At 47.3% G+C, this 19967-nt stretch overlaps 1 long non-coding RNA gene across 1 annotated transcript; it reads left to right on the top strand.

The window, feature by feature from the left end:
- The first annotated feature begins 6 nt into the window (after positions 1 to 6).
- Positions 7 to 19332, top strand: LOC125915898 (uncharacterized). Its single transcript, XR_007455792.1, has 2 exons — positions 7 to 182; positions 19155 to 19332. It is a non-coding gene; the product is annotated as an uncharacterized LOC125915898 (long non-coding RNA).
- Positions 19333 to 19967: the final 635 nt, after the last annotated feature.

The following is a 19967-nucleotide window of genomic DNA, read 5'->3' as shown; positions in this document are numbered from 1 at the left end:
GCCTTCAAAGGTGGGAGGTCTAGGGGGTGATTGTGAGGTCACTGTTAGGCTGGCCTGGGGGGTCAGGGTGGGGTGCAGCACTGGCTTCCACACACGGCCATTGCCACTCCGCAGGCACTGTCCCTTATCTGGACTCTGCCACAGCCTCTCCTCCTCCACTGCCATGAAGATCTTAAACAAAGGTCAGTTCACATACCTCCCTTTCTCACAAAACTTCAATGGCTCCCTGTAGCCTACAAAAAAAATCTATATTCCTTAGTTTGGTATCCAGGCTTTCCACAATGTACTCTAATTAGAATGAAGATTTTTTATAGCCTCAGTTACTTTATTGAACATTCATTGAACAGATAGCTATCAGATGCGTACTAGGTGCCAGGCACGGTGCTGGGGATACAGTACAAACTGACATAGCCAGACCTCCTAAAACATATGGGCCAGTGGGAAAGACAAAGCAGCAAATAATTGTTCTATGAGTCCATAAGGGCAAATAAAAATGAGGGCTCTGAAGGAAAGAAATACAATGCTGTGAAAGAACTAGATTTGGATGGGTTGTGGGAGGGTCGCGACTCACTCAAGCATGGAGCTAAAGGGTAAATAGGTCTCAGTGGGGCTCTGGACCAGAGGGATGAGCATGTACAAAGGCCCTGTGGCAGGATGGAAGCACAGCAGACTTGAAGTATAACAGAAGCCCAAAGGCTAGAGTACCAGGTAGTGAGAAATGATGCTGGAGAGGTGGGCTAAGGCCAGACCAGACAGGACCTTAGAAGTCACAGGTTTGCTCAGACTCACAAGGAAGAGGAAAACAATAAAGCGATTCAAAAAGAGGGGAGGGACTGACACAATCAAGCGTCCTTTTTTGTGTTATTAAACTTTTGTTGAAGGAAACTGTGTATAAAGAAATGTACCAGGGGCATCTGGGTGGCTCAGTCGGTTAAGCATCTGATTCTGAGTTCAGCTCAGGTCATGATCTCACGGTTTGTAAGTTTGAGCCCCGCATCAGGCTCTGCACTGACAGTGTGGAGCTTGCTTGGGATTCTCTCTCTTCCCCTGTCTCTCTGCCCCCTCCCTCCCTTGCTTACTCTCTCTCTCTCTCAAAATAAATAAATAAACTTAAAAAAGAACAATAAAAAAAGAAATCTAATTAAAAGAGAAGGAAGAAAGAAAGAAAGAAAGAAAGAAAGAAAGAAAGAAAAAGAAAAAAAGAAAGAAAGAAAGAAAGAAAAGAAATGTGCCAGAATCACAAATGAAGACATCTGTATAACAATTTCCCCAGAATTCCTCCTTACAGCTCCTGCTGGTCAGGGTCTCCCTCTGAGGGTAAACACTATTCTAACTTCTAATTTCATAGGTTTGTTTTGTCTGTTAGAGTTTTATATCAATGGAATCATATTACATACAGTTTTTCATATCTGGCTTCATTCATTTTACAAATATATTTGCAGGATTTTAGCAATGAATTCTATTAGTCTTTGTGTATGTGGAAATGTCTTTATTTTACTTTCATTTTTGGAGAAACATTTGCTGGATAATAGAATTCTTGGTTAACAGTTTTCCCCCCAGGATTTTGTATATGCCATTTCACTGCCTTTTGCTTTCCACTGTTTTATATGGGAAATCATCTGGTAATCACATCATTGCTCCCCTGCACATATGAGTCTTTTTATTACTATTATTATTATTATTTTGCTGATTTTTTTCTCTCTGTTTTTGTCTTAAAATTTTTTTTTAATGTTTCTTTACTTTTGAAAGAGAAACAGAGTGTGAACAGGGGAGGGGCAGAGAGAGAGGGAAACACAGTATCTGAAGCGGGGTCCAGGCTCTGAGCTGTCAGCACAGAGCCCTACACAGGGCTCAATGTGGGGCTCAAACTCACAAATTGTGAGATCATGACCTGAGTTGAAGTCCAACACGTTAACCAACTGAGCCACCCAGGAGCCCCTGTTTTTGTCTTTTAAATGTTTGCTATTATGTGTCTGGGTGTGGATCTCTTTGTATTTATCCTCCTTGAAGCTTCTTGAACTTTTGGGATAATGTATTTAATGTTTTTCATCAGATTCTGGAATATCTTGGCCATATTTTCCATAATGTTTTTCTGTTCCTTTCTCTTTCTATGTCTGGGAGTCTCATCACGCATCTGCTGACATGCTTAATGTTGTACCACTGCGCTCCAAAGTTTTGTTCATTTTTCTTCCATCATTTTTTCCCCCTGATCCTTAGATTGGATAATTTCTATCAATCTATCTCCAAGTTTGCTAATTCTTTCCTTGGCCATATATAATCTTTCGTTGAGTCTTTATAGTATATTTTCATTTCAATTGTACTTTCAACCCCAGAATTTTCCTTTTTAAATAAATAACTTTTGGGGTAGATTCCCATGGTTCATCGCTTACATACAACACCCAATGCTCATCCCAACAATGCCCTCCTCAATGCCCATCACCCATTTTCCCCTCTCCCCCCAAAAACCAACCCAAAAACCAAGAGCACACTTTATACACTGTATGTTAACCAATTTGATAATAAATTATATTAAAAAAATGAATAAGTAAATGTTGAAAACAAAAAAATAAACAAAACAACACACTTGTATAAATCGCACAGATAAAATTAGCATTTCTACAAAATTAAAGTAACTGTTATTTTGTTAGAAAAAATAAAATAAAAAATAAAAAATATACTTAGCTGTCTTCAGTTGGGTCATTTAAAAATTATAAGAGTGTCTTGATATAATATTCCTTTGTTGCAAAATTCTTCTATTAAATTTCACTTATCTTTTAAAAAATAATCTGTCTCCTTATTTAGAATTTATGTTGATTCATTGTTGTCATACTTTCATTTAAAATTTTAAACATGATTTGTTTTAATTCTTTGCCATATTTGTAGTAGCTATTTGAGGCCTTTGCTAAATTCAACATCTGCAAACACTCAGAGACAGTGTTTATTGACAGATGTTTTCCTGCGTATGTGTCACACTTTCCTGTTTCTTTGTATATCTTGTATTTTTTTACTGAAAACTGGACATTAAGAAAAATTGTAGCAACTTTGGATTCTGATTCCTGCCAAGTTTATTGTTGCTTTTTTCCCCATTTATTTATCTGTTTAATAACTTAGCTAGGCTCTGTGAATCAGACAATCCCTGTCTGGGAATCTGGGAATCCTGTCTTCCTGATGGTGTGAAGTCCCTGAAGTTTCTGATTAAATTTTTTGTATTTTTGTTTTTATATTTAAGCCTAGCTTCCTGATTGCTTCTGTGTCTGCATATCTGCATATCCGACTGGACAGAGATTGTGCTCAAATACCTCCAGCCAGTAAGCAATCTGTCCTCTGTTGAGGAATCTGTGTGTGGACAGGGGGGCTGTGTCAGCTCTCTTAGGACTGCATTATTATTTATTTTTGCACAGTTAATTATTGAAGAGCTCCTGTGGGTCAGGATTCTGGGTGTACCTTGGTTGGGTCCTCTGACTCGGGCTAAAATCAGGTGTGAGCCAGGTTACGGTGGACCATCTGAAGGACTAACTGGGGGAGGCTCTACCTCCAAGTTCCTGATCTGGTTCTTGGCAGGACTGGGTTCCTTGCAGCTCATTGACCTGAGATCTTCCTTTGCTGGCCATTGGCAGAAGGCCACCTTCAGTCTCTTGTGACATGTGACTCTCCATAGGGAAGCTCACAACATGGCAGCTCATTTCATCAGGGCAGCAAGGGAGAAGAACCAGAGAGAGAATGAGAGCAAGGCGGAAGTCATTTTTTTAAAACCTAGCCTCGGAAGTGACACCCATCACTTCTGCTGAGTTCTGTTTATTAGAAGCAGGTCACTATGTGCTGGCCTCACCCAAAGGGAGGATTACATAGGGTACTAATCCGAGGAGGTGAGGATCACAGGGAGCCATTTTAGAAGCAGCTGATAACAGGAACCCACTCAAAACTCAGGCCATTTTCATGTGTTTTCTGTCGTTTACTTTCTGCTGGACTCTTTCTCATCTTTGCACACACGCACAACCTAGGGGTTAGCCTGGAGTGTGTGGCTGGCTTGGGCCTTCTGTGGTTTGCACACTGCGTGCACGCAGCTTTAGCCAGGAGTATGTTTGCCCCAAGCACAACCGGCAGCCTCGGTCTGGTGGAGCTGGTGGCTCTTGTGCTTTTCTGCCTTGGAGATTTTCCCTGAAGCCTACAAGGCTGCCAAGGGTGGGTGCCGCTTACTGCTCCCAACCCAGTGATTCCCTTTTAGCCAAAGCAGAGAAACTGCCCCACACTGGTGGGACCTCTGTGCTTGTAGCTGGGAGGAGGGGCCAGGAGCAGCTTTGGGCAGGAATGCCACAGATGTTCACGGTTATTGCCCAACTTTCTGGTTTGCAAGCACAGATACTGCTCCAATTATGGTATGATGTCCGGAGTGCTACGTGGTTGTTTTGATCAATTTTGTCCAGCTTTGTAATTGCTTTTAGGGGAGAGGATTTGCTATGTCCCTCCTCAGCCGTAGGTGGAAGTCCCCTGTCAATACACCTTTTATATAATACATTTTGTAAGACCCCCTTTACTGTGTTAACATAAAATTCATATATAATTTAGCCTATTTGCATACACATACTAGTCCTCCAAACTAATATAAGGGAGAAATTTTAAAAAATGTATACAGTCTCCCTTTGGGTCTATGTCAATATTTTATTTTATTTTTTAAAGTTTATTTATTTATTTTGAGAGACAGAGAGTGGGAGCAGAAGAGGGGCAGAAAGAGAGGGGCAGAAAGAGATGGCTGTGCTATCAGCTCAGAGCCCAAAACGGGGCTCGAACTCACAAACTGTGAGATCATGACCTGAGCTGAAACCAGGAGTCAGATGCTCAACCAACTAAGCCACCCAGGTGCGCCACATCTCAATATTTTAATACTTGGTCACAAGTAAAATAGAAGGAAATCCTCCAAGTTTTTCAAATGCCTCTCAGGGAATGTTGCAACCTCTCTAATGAAATAATGAAAAAATCGATTGTAATCAATCAAGGGTAGTTGGGTGGAGGCCGTGTACAGTCACATGGTCTGTCCCCATTGAGCAGGGGCTGTGTGTGCAGGGTGGGAGGCAATGATTAATAGGCATTGATACAGTGAGTAGGTAAGTGAATGAGTGAGAGAGTGAATGGACAGGGCAACACATGCGGGCCTCTTCACCCCAGGTTTCTCATCCCCAAATCTGCAGTAGAAATCAGTGTCCACATGTTTCTAGAAGACCTGTTCTGGGGTGGAAATTGGGTTGCCAGAACTCTATGTTTGTGAACATGAGTATTAGCATTCTCTTTCGGCTACAGCCATCTTAAAAGAGACCAGAGGTTAGGAGACCCAGGACCCAGAGGATCATCTCATGGGACAGGAGATAATTCAAATCAAGGAGCATTTATGGGTGTGTTTCTGGTGCCAAGCACTGTCCTGGGCAGTGAGGGAGGGGGGCTGTAGAAATCTGGGGTACCTGGGTGGCTCAGTCAGTTGAGCATCTGACTTCAGCTCAGGTCATGATCTCATAGTTTGTGAGTTTGAGCCCCACATCAGGCTTGCCACTGTCCATGCAGAGTCTGCTTCAGATCCTCTGTCCCACTCTCTCTCTGCCCCTTCCCTGCTCATGCTCTTTCTCTCTCAAAAATAAATATACATTAAAAAAATTAAGTATAGTCAGTTCCTGCTCTCATGGAGCTTATTGTTTCCTAGGGGAGACACCTGCAAAGCCTTGTGAGCATGGTTTTGTCTCCCACTCTCCCCTCCACTGTTCCCCCTTGTAGTTTGGGTGAACAAACACCACTCCAATTTGAGGGACGGGATCAGGTTGGTGTAAGCCAATCAATACCCTGAGTTCCCCAGGCTAGAGTGATTGATGCAAGAAGGGCCCAATCAGTATAGAATTGGGAGCTTCATTAGGAATGTGAAGAAGACTCCTCTGTGAATGGTGGGGTGTATGGATGTGAAGCCTGGAATGGTGGTGGTCATTTTGGTCTGGTGAGGGAGGGAAGCTACAGTGAAGATAAAACACCATTCAAAGAGTCAAGAGTCTCACTGAACAACTGAGCCAGTGTCTGAGATTTTCAGACTTAAATTATTTTTTATGTTTATTTATTTTTTAGAGAGAAAGAGACAGAGTGCAAATGGGCAAGGGGCAGAGAGAGGAGACAGCAGGCTCCAGGCTCTGAGCTGTCAGCACAGAGCCTGACGCGGGGCTTGAACTCATGCACCATGAGATCATGACCTGAGCTGAAGTTGGAAGCTTAACTGACTGAGCCACCTGGGCACCCCCAGACTTAAAAAAGTTATTTATTTATTTATTTACTGAGTCTGTGTGTGTGTGTGTGTGTGTGTGTGTGTGTGAGTGGGGGAGGGCAGAGAGGGAGAGAGAATCCCAAGCAGGCTCCACACTCAGTGCAGAGCCCAACTCGGGGCTCAATCTCATGACCTGAGCCGATATCAAGAGTCTGATGCTTAACCGACTGAGGCACTCAGGCACCCCTGAACTTTTCAGACTTTTAATGAGCTGGAGTTGTGTTTCCTCTTACTTGCAATAAAAATCTTTCGGGTGATACAAATAGCTAATACAGGGGAGATGGTAACATGTAATAGTGATGGAGGGCATGGTGAAGTCTCCTGGCCGTGGGGGGGGGGGGGGGGGGGGGCCACCAGAGAAGACCCCCCCGAGAAAGAAGTCAAGCGGGGTCTTGAAGGAATCAGAGGCTTCGACAATAGGAGAATTACATTCTCTTTGGAGGTAACAGCACCTACCAAGGTATGAAGGTGTACAGGGAGGAGGCATGGGGACAGGGAGGCATGGGGACAGGGAACAGAGGGGAGGCATGGGGACAGGGAACAGAGCCAGAGAATGAAGGTGGTGAAATGTTTTGCTGCTTTAGAAAGCTCATTCAGTCATTCAACAAGCAGCTCTTGAATGCTTCCAACCAGCCAGGTACCTCTGAGTGATGTGAGCAGAAATGGGGGTGGGTGGGGAGGAGAGTGGGCACGCTGAGCCAGAGAGACCCGGGAAGACACCATGCATACGTATAGGCAGCATCGAATAGACCACGGCTGCTGATAAGCTGGGATCCCAAGTCCAGAGTAGGGCCTGGAATTCTGTTGCAAGAAAGAAATGAAGCCTTGCGGACAGTGTTTTCCCTACCCCCATCACCAAGTGGTACCTATTGAAATGAATTGCAAATTGAGGAAGCCTCCAGTGTCAAGAAAAGTGTGAACATACCTCCAACCTCTCTGGCTTAGGCTGGGGGTGGGGATATATGGGGATGAAATCAGCGGATTTTTCCACCTGGTGCTGCACGGTTTATGTAGTGATGGGCTGTCTTTTTTACTTTGCCCTCCTTTCTGGCATTTTAATACCCAGTATCATTGCAATACTCAAGGGCCATTTAAAAAATATATATAATCTTATTAGCAAGAACTGCTTTACTGTGGCTGGCCCAACCAAGTTCCAGAGCACAGCCATAGGTCCCCAGTCTCAGCAGGGTGTCCGAGGAGGGTGGCTCTGATTCTCAGAACACCACATCTGCCCTAGTTTTCCAGGACATTCCAAGCAAATGTCTCAATTAGGCTGCAGGATGGATGTACTGTGGAGTGGGCTGTGATTTACATATTCACGGCCCTGCAGTCTCCTTGGTCCTGAAAGTGTCCTTCCTTTGCTCAGCAGGGCCCCAAGGAGGCTGCCAGGGCCTTCCAGGGGCCAGGCCTCAGGGCTGGATGGCTCTGAGGGTGAGGTAAAACACGGAGCAGCATGGAGCTAGGAAGACTTGGCTGGTCAGGGAGCCAGAGGCCCAGGTACGAGGCCCATGCAGCTCTCCTTCTTTTGGCTCTGTGACCTTGGGTTTGCTGTTTGACCTCTTTCGTCTTACAGTGAATAAGACTCAATGAAGAGTTGCAAAGTAGTGCCAGTGATATTTGGCCCACAGATGTATTTTATTCAGCCTGCTAAGTGTTTTAGAAGTCAGGCCATGTCATAAAAAAATTCAGATTTCTGATCTGTTTAATAAATGAAGGATGTGGTATGACAAGGTAAGCATCTTCCCCCTTGAGATGGGGACACATCCACACTGGTCACCCTCTGTCACGTGCAGAGCCAAACGTCCTACAGTGCACAAGACAGCCCCTGAAGGATTATCCAACCCCAACGGTCACTAGTGCTAATGTTGGGGAATCTCGGTCTACTGGGCAACACAGCCATGTGAACAAATGGTTACAATTAAATGTAATAAGGCTATAATAGAAATGGGGCCAGAATTAGTTGGAGGCCCAGAGGTGAGAGGGCATAACTGAATCAGAGAGGAGCAGGGGACATCCCTGTTTGGAGCAACAACATTGCTATCTTGTTCATGCCTCACATAAGCTACCTGTATTCAGTTGACTCACCGGGGATGCAAGTGCTGCTGTACCGATAGTTCAGGCTCCATCTGCCCTGGCAACTTCATTCATACTCCTGGATCCAGCCATCCCTGAAGTCTCATACTCTCTGGTTATGTGGCACCTATAGGTTTTTGTTTTTTGTTCCCTACACTTATTTGAGTTGAGTTACTTTTGACAGAAACACCACAGCTACATCTGCATACTCACAGATCTTATGCAGACTTCCCCTTTCACACTTACACATCTGAGGTCACCCCCACCCCCAACTGACAGTCACCTTCTTTTCTCCTTCCTGTGGCTGGCAGCTCTGTCCCCCTCTGGTTGCAGAAAGGGCAGCCGCATCTCCGCAGCATCCAAATATCCAGGCATCAAGTGCATGATTGAAGTGCTCCATCAGCTTGGACTGGGGGAGCCGTGAGCTGATGTGGTTCGTGGAACAGCTGCCCGCCCGCGCAGGGCTGGCAGTTAATTAAAAGCCCCATGCACTTAGTGATTAACTAATCACAGCATGATGGCAGTCGGTGATGGTGCGGCGAATTCTCTGCTGGAGTCAGCTGAGAAGCTCCGAATGTCTGCCTTTGGGCGGCGGTGGCAGCAGGAGGCCTGGGTGGCCCCAGTGTGGCCATCCCAAGCAGGTTGCAGAGCAGATCCCCAGCTGTCTCTCCTGCTTGAAGCTTCTAGGAGAAACAGTTGAAAGGGGACGCGGGTGGGAGGGTGAAGATGGGGAAACCACTGTGGGGCGGGGGGTGGGGGGCCTGGGTGTCGGGTGGGGCTGGAAGGAAGGGAGGGGAGACTGTCAGGAATGGGAGCCACTTGGTGGGGGGTTGATGGGACCTTGGGAAGGCAGGGAGGGGGCCAGACACAGGGACTGGGCAGGGGCCGGGTATACCTCACTGGCAGGGGGGAGGATGCAAGCCCCCTTCATTTCAGGGCAGCGTGGTGCCTGGTTAGGTGCATGGTAGAGCCAGACTGCTGTTAAGTCATGGCTCTGCCGCTTTAAGGCCCATGTGACCATGGACATGAATTTCAATCTCCCTGCCCCAGTGTCCTTCCCTGTAAAATCTGGGATTAATAACCATACCTACCCGCTCCCTCCCCCCCACTCCTACCAGCCAGGATTCATCCATGTGAAGTCTCCCTAACACAATTAGCACATGAAAAATATTAACACTATTAATACTAAATTATTAACTTACAAAGAAGAGGGCTGTTTCCTCTGGGAAAGATACAAGGGCCGATACCCTGAGAAGTGAGTCTGGCTCCACTGTGGCAGGAACTCCCTCTCCCCCACTGCCCCTAGAAGAAGCTTGGGGAGGCCTTGGGGCCGGGAGGCTGGGGGAGGCATGGAAAGACAGGCGAAACTGCACTGCAATTGCACTCTGTGTAAGTGGAGCTCTGAACAGCTCCATGCGTCTCCCTGAAGAGCCCTGAGCTGGCACCCCAGGAGCTGCCACTTTACTCTCTCTGTCGTGCTCCTGGGTCCAGCCCTGGCTCTTGATTCTGACCCTGCCCATTAGGGTGACCCTACGGGACTGCAAGTACCGGGGACTTCGCCCTCTTTAATGTTGTCTCCGGGTGCCCAGTTACCCCACAGGAGCATCTCCCACATCCTCACTTGGCTTTCATGTCCCCCGCAGTCTGTTCCAGATTCTCTCTCCTTACGTCCATGCTGCCCAAGGTCCCCACAGCTGCTTTCTCTACCGTCCTCCTCCTTCCCCTCTGATTCCAGAGTACAGCCTGCAGGGTGACACCTTCCACCTACATCTGTCTCTGGTGGTGGTTTTCAAGCAGCCCCGGGGGTGGCTCGGTAAAGTTCCATCTCTCCGGGGTCCTGGAGGCCCTCACTGAGAAGGCGTTGCTGGAACTCACACCCAAAGGGTGGACAAGAGCAGCGAGTCTTGTGTAGCTCTGGGAAGGGTCCTACGATGGGAAGGGGCTGGGGGAGCCTGTGCAGCAGGCACAAAGTGGAGGAGGCTGGAGTGAGCTGACATGAGTAACATGCCCAGCAGCAGGGCAGCGAGGGCTCATAGGTGGTGTCATTTCTCCATGGTGCAAGGTGGGAGACCTCACCTGCCTCAGGCCTGCTGTGCTGCCACCCGGCCGGACATCATAAGGTCTGTGAAGGGGAGGCCGGGTTCCCAGAAATAGACCTGCATCCAGGACTCTATGAAAGTAATCAATCGGAAATTGCAGAAAACACAATAGGGGCTGGGGAGTGGTCTGCACAGGGAGAGACTTGCCCTGAGGTAGGGGGGCAGTTCCTGCTAGACAGAGACCCCTGGGAGTCTCCCTTTGTTGGGCCCAGCTGGGTAATCAGACAGGCATCTCAGTTGGGAGCCCCAACAAGTGTCTCTGGCTAACCTGAATGAGGCAGGCATATAGTGGAAGGATCTGGAGTAGCTCTCGGTGTAGGAGGAAAAGGTGGAAAATAAAGTCTTGCGGAGCCCGAGATGGAGGCAGACCCCCATGCTGTCTGCCTGCTGGGGCCTTGCCATCTGTGTGTCTGAGATTCCAGGGGAAACAGAGTTGGCTGTCTGGGCCACCATTATACAGTCACCCCTCTGCCAAGAAGCCGGGTGGGACCCTTGACTAAGGACTCAGAGTGTATCCTGTGAGGAGGGATGGCTCTCCAAAGCACTATTGGGGTGCTAGTATCAGAAGAGGGGAGGATGGCTCCTGGGTGGCTCAGCTGGTTGAGCATCTGATTTTGGTTCAGGTCATGATCCATGGTTTCTGTGTTCAAGCCCCACATTGGGCTCTGTGCTGATAGCGTGGAGCCTGCTTCACATTCTCTGACTCCCTCTCTCTCTGCTCCTGTCCCACTCCCTCTCTCTCTCTCTCTCTCTCAAAAATAAACATTAAAAAAAAAAAGGAGAGAGGAGGGGACACTAAGTGAATAAACCCAAGGTTTTCTGAGAAAGGCATGTTATTGTTCACACCTGTGAGGGGAGGCCAGGTCGGACCCCCAGGAAGATGCCTTCCCTCCACCCCCACATCTGTAGGTCCTTCCCTAAAGGCCAGACCAAGGCTCAGAAACAGTCAGCAGGTGAGTGTCTCTTCATGTGCCCCCAAGCCCACTGCTAAGGGCCCAAGTGTCTGGAATGTTCTCCAAATTCTGAGGAATGTTTAAGGTGGGTCAACACAGTATCTCTGACTGTTGTGTGACCGTGGGCAAGCTCTCTGCCTTCTCTGACCTGTTTCCCCACTGGGAATAAGGAGCATAATGGAAGGAAAAGTGCTTTAGAGACTGTGAAGTGCTTGGAGAAGCTATTCGCGACCACTTTTATCTCTGGTCATGACTTAGGAGGAAGTTGCCTGTCGGCCTTCTAACCATCAGCACTCCCTCCAGCCTCCTCCCCTGCTTTCTCCCAGCCTCCACCCTTGGGCCTGAGACATGTGTCTGTGTTCTTGCCAAAGGGGCCACTTTGAGAGCCTTTCCCAGTGCCTGGTTCCTTCTCCCCAGCCTGGAGAGGAGATGTGCAGTCAGCAGAAGTATCTGACTGGCCGAGGAAGCCCCAGGGTGGGGACTGGGAGAGAGCCTGGGGAGGTGATGTGGGGAGAGCTGGGGAGGATGGGGGCAGGTTCTCATCCACTGTGACTGGTCCCCACAGCTGTGCTCTGAATAGACAACATTCAGGTCACATTCCCTATAGCAAAGTCTGAGGAACCCAATATCTCAGCCAGAATTGCTGGAAAAGAAATAAATATCTGGAGCTTGGAGATGATCATTGATTTCGGGGGAACTCTTGGTTTTAACAGATTGGCCACTCACCAGATAATACAAATAAGTACCTTGTCTTAGCTCTGGCCGCTATAACAAAAATACCATAGACTGGCTTTGGCTTCCATGTGTAGGGTTTAGTGTGTCCACATCTAAAGTCTGTGGGCACACCCAGCTAGCAAGGGAAGCTAGGAAATGTAAGCTTTATTCCAGTCAGCTTGTGCCCAGCTAAGATTGGGTTCTGTTCCTGGGCAGGAGGGCGGATGGATGTTGGGGGAAAGGTAGCAGCCATGGTCATAGCTAGGGAGTGTGAAAATGGACTTGGCCCCTTTGCCTACCCTATTGGCCCCATGATCCTGCCCCTGCCTAGAAATTTCTCTGAAAGGGGAGCAGAGAGTTGTAGCTGTAGCGGGGGGGGGGGTCCCCATAATAGGAGAGGTAGGCTAGGGCTGGGTCCACTGAGGATCTTATTTGTGGGATAAGATTCTGACCAAGGAATAGCTGCCTCCAAAAGGACAGTGGTGTTCACAGAGCTGCCCGGAAGCACCTTGGGAATGACTAGGCAGGAAGAGCTGCATGGAACGAAGTCCTCAGCTGGGAGCCAGGGCCTCGGCTTTTGACTTTCCGGCTCACCAATAATCTCCTAGGTGACCTTGAGCAGGCCTGTTAACTTCTAACATCCCCCAGGCTGGGCCCCATGGTCAGTAGGATAGGGACAATGTAAAGAATTCAAGGTCAGGCAAGGGTGAGGCAAGACACATTCGACCCAGGCACAAAATTTCAGAGGACACCAAAAAACTCAGCAATTAAGATCAATACTATTTTCATGCAGATTTTTTGTTGTGGTGAAACATACCATAAAATGTTACCATTTTAACCATTCTTAAGTGTTCAGTTCAGTTGTGTTAAATACATTGGCCCTGTTGTGCCACCATCCCCACCCTCCATCTTTAGAACTTTTTTATCTTCCCCAACTGAAACCCTGTCCCCATTAAACATTCACACCATACTCCCTGCTCCCGCCACCCAGCCCCTGGCAACCTCCATTCTACTTTCTATCTCTATGACTCTGACTATTCTAAGTACTTTGTATAAAGGGAATCATACAGTATTTCTCTTTTTGTATCTGATTTATTTCATTTAGCGTGATGTTCTCCAGGTTCATGCATAGGTAGCAGGTGTCAGAATTTCCTTCCTTTTTTTAAAAAAAATTTTTTAATGTTTATTTATTTCTGAGACAGAGAGAGACAGAGCATGAGTCAGGGAGGGGCAGAGAGAGAGGGAGACACAGAACCGGAAGCAGGCTCCAGGCTCTGAGCTGTCAGCACAGAGCCCGACGCGGGGCTCGAACTCACGGACCGCGAGATTGTGACCTGAGCCGAAGTCGGCCGCTTAACCGACTGAGCCACCCAGGCACCCCAGAATTTCCTTCCTTTTTAAGGCTGACTCATATTCCATTGTGGAGATACCACATTTTGCTTATCCACTCATCCATCGACGGACACGTGGGGTGGTTGCTTTCTACCTTTTGGCTATGGTGAATAATGCTATTATGGACATGGGTGCACAGATACTGTTTAAGCCCTAACTTTCACTAGCGCAATATTTTATAGCAACTAAATCTCATGCAAGAAAGTCCATGATGAATAAACTTCCCAAATGTTAAGGAAAGACAAGATCAGGACCAGCACTGTGCTGAGCCACATGAGACTCTTGAGGCCAAAGAGAGGGGGTACATTTCTTACCTGGCACAAGCTCCTCCTTTAAATCGTGCACTGCAGGTGAGCGCCTCGCTTCCTCATGGGGAGTCCTAGCCTTGATGAGGGTGACTGGGGCCTGGCTGAGCATACTGGGCCCCAGGGAGCCTCCTCTCCCCCTGTTACCCTGGGCTGATTTAGGAACTGGAGTGATAGAAGAGCCTCTAGGTTGGAAAGCTCGAGCTGGAGCTGGGGCTTCCTCTCCCCTTGGACAGATTCATCTTAATTAGCCCCCTCAGATAACAGTTCTTTTGGAGGCCGAGGTAGCTGACTTATGAAGACACTGTCTTCCTCCCCTTGGAGTTGTTTTGCCAAGTGACAAACCAGGAGACACATGTCCCCACTAAGGGTTGGCCCACAGAGCTGGGTTTGAAGCCTTTCTAATGAGATAGGAGATGATGCTCTTGATCTGTGACCTGTTGGCCCAGCCAGGTGGGCACCTGTCGCTGTGTGCAGGAGCCTGAGTTTGGGTGCAGCACATGTGAGCCTGGGTGCAGTGGCCCCCACCAGGAGCAATAGAGGTTCCTGAGACCCAGCCCCTCAAAGATGAGAACCAATGAAATCCCCAAATGACAGCGGCTTCCCTTAGTCATTCAGGGAACATTTAGTGAGCACCTACTGTGTGCCAGCCAGTTAGTAGGTGGGAATGAGATGGGTCAGTTGTGGCCCTGACTCTAAGGAACTTATAACTAAAAAGAAGTGTTCATAGGAGTTGAGGACTACCAAGTTATTGTGTAGGAGAGTGGGCAAACGAAGGGGAGCGAGAAGCCATCTCAGCTCTCCCAGCTCTCCTCCTTGGTTGCTGAGTGTACTTGTGCTGCTCACGCAGAGTGCAGGCATAGGTGAGGCGGGGAGGGGGTGCCCTGGAGGAGGCTGCGCCTCTCTGAGGCCTGCACTTGCCTGCTATCCTTAGACTGACCAGCAGATGGCAGTCATGCTACGGGAAAGTCAAGAATCGCTGGGGGCGGAGGGGGAAAGGAACAGAGACAGACAGATACAAAAGCACTGGGCTTTTATAACAAAATACCATTGACTGGCTGTCTTCAACAACATATTTCTTTCTCACAATTCTGGAGGGGAGGAAGTCCAAGGTCAAGGTGCCAGCAAGGTAGGCTTCATTCTGGGTGTCTTCTCTTGGCTTGTAGGTGGCTGCTTTCTCACCATGTGCTCACATGACCTTTCCTCAGAGCATGTAGGGGAGGAGGAGAGGGGAGAGACATACAGACAGATCTTATCTTCCTGTAAAGCCACCAGTCCTCCTGGATTAGGGCCCCATCTTTATGACCTTATTTAACCTTAATTACTTCCTAAAGACCCTCTCTCCAGAAATCAAATGCAGTTACATTGGAGGTTAGGGCTTCAAAATACGAATTTTAGGGGGAAACATTTCAGCCCAGTGCAGAGAGAGGGAGAGAGAGAGAGAGAGAGAGAGAGGAGAAAAGGGGGAGAGAGAGGGAAGGAGGAAGGGAGAGACAGACAGAGAGGCAAGGGGTGGGGTGGGGTGAGGGGAGAAGGGAAGAGCCTGTAGCACTGGGTGGGGATTCCTGGTTCTGAGCCAGATTTGCCATTCACCTTATTGGACCTTGAGCAAGCCACTCTTCCCTTTGGACTGCCACATCTTCACCTCCAAAGGGGGTAGTGGTATACCCCACACCCCCATACACACTGAAGCAGCAACAAATTCACAGAAAGGGGCCTGTCAAGAGCTTCCCCCCCCCCCACCCCCGCCATTTCCTCACTCAGAAACCCTATTAGACGGGCATTACCATTATCTTCACCTTTCAAATGAAGAGACCAAGGGTCAGGGAAGTTAAGTGGCTTGGCTGAGGTCATTGCTGAGACTCAAACCCGTCTTCTGACCCCATGGTTTAATCAGTCAAGTGAGCGACCTGAGAGGGGTAGAAGATACAGTATAGGTATGAAGGAAACTTGGGAACTCCTTGGCATAGCTGGGCTTGACAAATGGGGGCCTCTTCTGGAGCCTCCACAAAATCCCTGAGAATGGGCAAGTTTGGTGGAGGGCCCTTGCAGGGAACACAGGCCTCCCGGGGAATGGCCTGGAAACTGGCCCAGAAACAGGAGAAACACTCCCTGGACATGTGGTAACCAAAGAAAGGTGTCCAAGAGGTAGCTTCTGTCCCTCTGTCCTGTCTTGGTTTACTCACAGTGAAGTCCATCCAGCTCTTGGCTTCTGCTGTGTGGTATGTGCAGGGCCATATGCAGAGAGGGGAGAATCTACTCCTTTTCTCTCAGAGACACACGAGGGACGCCTAAATCTAATAAGTTAATCTAGACTCCAAGAAACAAGATTAAATTTTCAAATAAAAGCAGGCTCTGACAGCTAAGGCATAAATCTTTTATTTAAAATAGAGACTAAACCCATTGAAATGCAATCAGCGATGACAGATGCAGATAGAAACAAGCTCTGATAGAAGAGACGCGGCATAGATTTGTTCGCTTTTGGTGACATACCATAAAGGGTGACCTGAAGGACAGTCTGCCAGCGTCAGCAGATAGTGAGGCCTTTGCATCCATTCCCATGTGGTTTGTTGGCCCAAGGTGGTGCCAGGGTAGTTGCTGAGGCAGGTGGGAGGGAGCCAGCCTTGGAGGTTGTGGTCCTATTGCCATCACCCATCTCCCCACTCAGAGGGCAGGGAAGAGGGTCAGCAGTGTTTGGACATGTTTGGAGCACCAGCAAAGCAGCTTGAAGAGGAGAGAATGGGGAGCTGTCAAGAGCAGGTGGGAGAAGGTTGAGGCAAGAGGGTAAGGCAGGTAAGGACAATAGAATTTCCTGGGGCTGCCAGAACAAAGGGTGAAGCTCTGCAGACCCCAAACCAAGACAGTCTTCTGCTTCAGCTGCTATGGAGGAGCATTTCTGAGTGCCAGACACTGTGCATTTAGTTCACAATCTTATTTAATCCTCACATCAAACCCTTTTACAGGTAACTGGCTGACACTCAAAGGGGTCAAGTCCATGCCTTAATTACATAGCCAGTTAGTGACAGAGCCACGAGTCTGCCCCAAGGCATGCTGACCCCGGTCCCTTGCTCTTTCTACCTGACATGCCACAGCTCAAAGACACCCAGGGATGCCCTGGAGCCTCGCAAACATACAGACACCTCATTTGTTCTAATTCAAGCAAAGAACAGGGAATTATTTCTCTTAAATATTGCCCCTTTTGAAGCTTTTTCATGCTTGCAAACACAAAGTTGCCACCACAAATATACATCCCTTGAGGACAAAGGCGTTCCCAAATTGCTAGTCCCATGAATCTGTGTTCAGGAAAATGTTGAACAGGATGCTGAAAACAAAGCAAACCCCCATACAAGACAGTGCTTGTGTTAAATAACTTTGGGAAACTCCACCTACCTACCACAACTCCTCCTGGAGAGTCACTCCACATGTTAGAATATTAAAGAACATTATGACAAGTCATGAAGAAAAGAAGTTTGTTTAACCCAACATTTCCCCAACTTATTTGAACATGGAAATGTTTTTGTTTCTCCTACTGGACATGAGATCACATCAACTCATCTTCCAATGAGCCAATCTCAGGAAACACTGATCTAAGAGTATCATTTCAGTTTGGCACATAGCTTCCTGCTTCTCCAGAAGGAGTATTACAGAACATGAAATTTCACCACTAAATACTTGAAACAGGTGCCCAGAGAAGCCACAATCGACATTTGTGGTTCTTAGTGTTTTTTAGGTGAAGTGTCCTTAGGTAATTTGATGAAAGTTGTGGATTTCTTTTCCTTGGTGAAGAGGAGAAGCACTCACATGTATTGTGTACACACACAGAATGTTGAACTCAGATTTAAGGATTCATAGGCCATTTTTTGCTCATGGGCCTCAAGTCACTAAACTTTAAGTCATTATCAGCTTAAGTCCTTGATGTTATTGGAAGCCAAGCACTAGGCCTTGGCTGGGGGTGAGGGTGCAAGCGTGCTGGGGGTAGAGCCACTGAGAGGGTCTGGGTGAAAAGGCCAAGTAGACTCCTGGCCTGCTGACAAAGAAAGCCCTGAGAGTCACTTCAGCTTCATGTGTTCAATGCAAGGGGCACTCCACTGGGGCTTGGGATGGGGGTGGGAGGCATCAGGCAGCTTGGTGAGCAGAGACCCCTTTGCATATCTGAAGGAGTGTTCCTTCCCAGTCCTGTGGGGAGTTTCAAGCTCAGAGCTCCTACCTCTCTTGGAGCCTCCCATAGCCTAGTATATGAGAATCCTGTTGTTGATGCTTGCCTAACATCCCTTCCCTGTCCCCATTCTCCTGGGAATAGCACCTTAGTTGTCCTTGAGGAGTCACCTCTAATGCACATTGGTGTATATTCATGGTATGGATTGAACCTCACCCCTAGATTCAGGATGGTCTCATGACCCAGACATAGATAATCAGAGGGTACCATCTTTTTGGTCACAGTGATTGGTTCAGGGATAGGCATAGGAACCAAGCCAGAACAATTACTGACAGATGGACAAATTATGGGACTTTTACAGAGAAAGAGTAGTTCTCATGGGGCTGTTCATAAATGAGTATGCCTGGAGCTGCTGGTGGCCACCTTGACCCATGAGGGAGATGGCCTGAAAATGGATCCTCTATTGAGGAGATCAGGTGAGAGATGGAGAGTGGGGGTGACCCAATGAGACTTTTTGTGTCTGTATCTAACTATGCCCCAACTTATTCTACCCCTGGCACAGTTACATGAACCAGTACATTTCCTTTGGTGCTTAAGACCATGTGAATTGGATTTCTGTCGCTTGCAACTGAAAGGATCTTGATTTCCCTGTGTTAAAAACACATTACTAGGTCCACTGAATTAGAATTTCCAGGAATATGGAGGTGATAGGTAGGTAGGTAGGTAGATCTTTCTGGGTAATCTAATGGTCTAACAGCTCTAGCTTGTGATAAGCTTACTCAGTTTTGCACCATGGAAGGATGGAAGATGCTCAGCTGGGGAATTCCAGATTACCAACATATGCATCCAGTGAAAGCCCAGTAGTCAAGATATTTTACATGGTTGGTCCTTAGTTTATTCCCACTCTCAAGCTCTCAAATGGGGCTAAGAATCATGTAATTGTGACTTCTCAGCTTTGTACAGGAGCAAGAGACTGATCTGTGTTCATCAAAACATTTCCTTATTTTCCTGTCCCCACAGGGAGACTATACTTCCTGGACCCTTTCTGGTAGGTGTGGCCATGAGCTGGGTTCTAACCAATAGAATGTGAGCAGAAGGTATATATTCCACTTCCAGACTTGGCTTATAAAAAATCTTCTTAGATATTCTTCATGATTTTTACTCTTCTAGCTTGATGCAGGTAAACATGAGGACCTTCAAAGCCATTTTGGATGTTGGAAGTGGGAAGAGCCACAAGGAGGAAGGACTATGGGTACCAGAATCACTCTTGGAGATGAGCTTCATGACAATTAGGAGTCCCTGCTTGGGAGTACTACATAAGTGAGAAATAAATATCTGTTGTGTTAAACCAGTGGAATTTTGGGGTTTATTTGTTACAGTTTTTTTTTTTTACCAGTGAATTTTTATGAATTTCCAGATAACTTTCCCATCTATTCATTCATCTTTTCTTCACAAAAACTCTGGGTGGCAGTCTGGGAATGGCATTTTACAGATGAAAATGCTTGTCCTAGCTTAACTAGTTGGTGGGAGGATAGAAATCCATTCTAAAAAGAGCAGTTTGATATTATTGTGAAGAGATTATGATGGTGAGCCCTTCCTTGGCCCTGATCCCCTTCCTATTAGTTCAGACATTTCTGTAGTTAGAGCTCTCCCCCAGGATTCAGCACCCATACTCCACCCACGCGGCCCCTATTTCTTCCGCAGTGAAGACTCTAGGGACTCTGCCTCTGTCCGTGGTGCTGAAACCAGTGGCGTTCACAGAGTGGACTCAAATATTAGACAGAACTAGATTTTACTTCTAAACATATGTTCCCTTGGAAAGTATTTTAACCTCTCCAATGGTAATTTTACTATCTGTAAAATGGGAAAATTATACTTGCCTTGTGAGATTGTTGTGGAGATTAAATAATGTGGAGAAACTATTGGTGTAATAAGTGTGAGGTGTTTTTTTACACCCCCTCTCCCCCACTTTTAACAGATATT

This window comes from Panthera uncia (assembly GCF_023721935.1).
Source record: "Panthera uncia isolate 11264 chromosome E2 unlocalized genomic scaffold, Puncia_PCG_1.0 HiC_scaffold_19, whole genome shotgun sequence".
Taxonomy (NCBI): Eukaryota; Metazoa; Chordata; class Mammalia; order Carnivora; family Felidae; genus Panthera; species Panthera uncia.
This window is presented reverse-complemented; position numbering and strand designations above follow the sequence as displayed.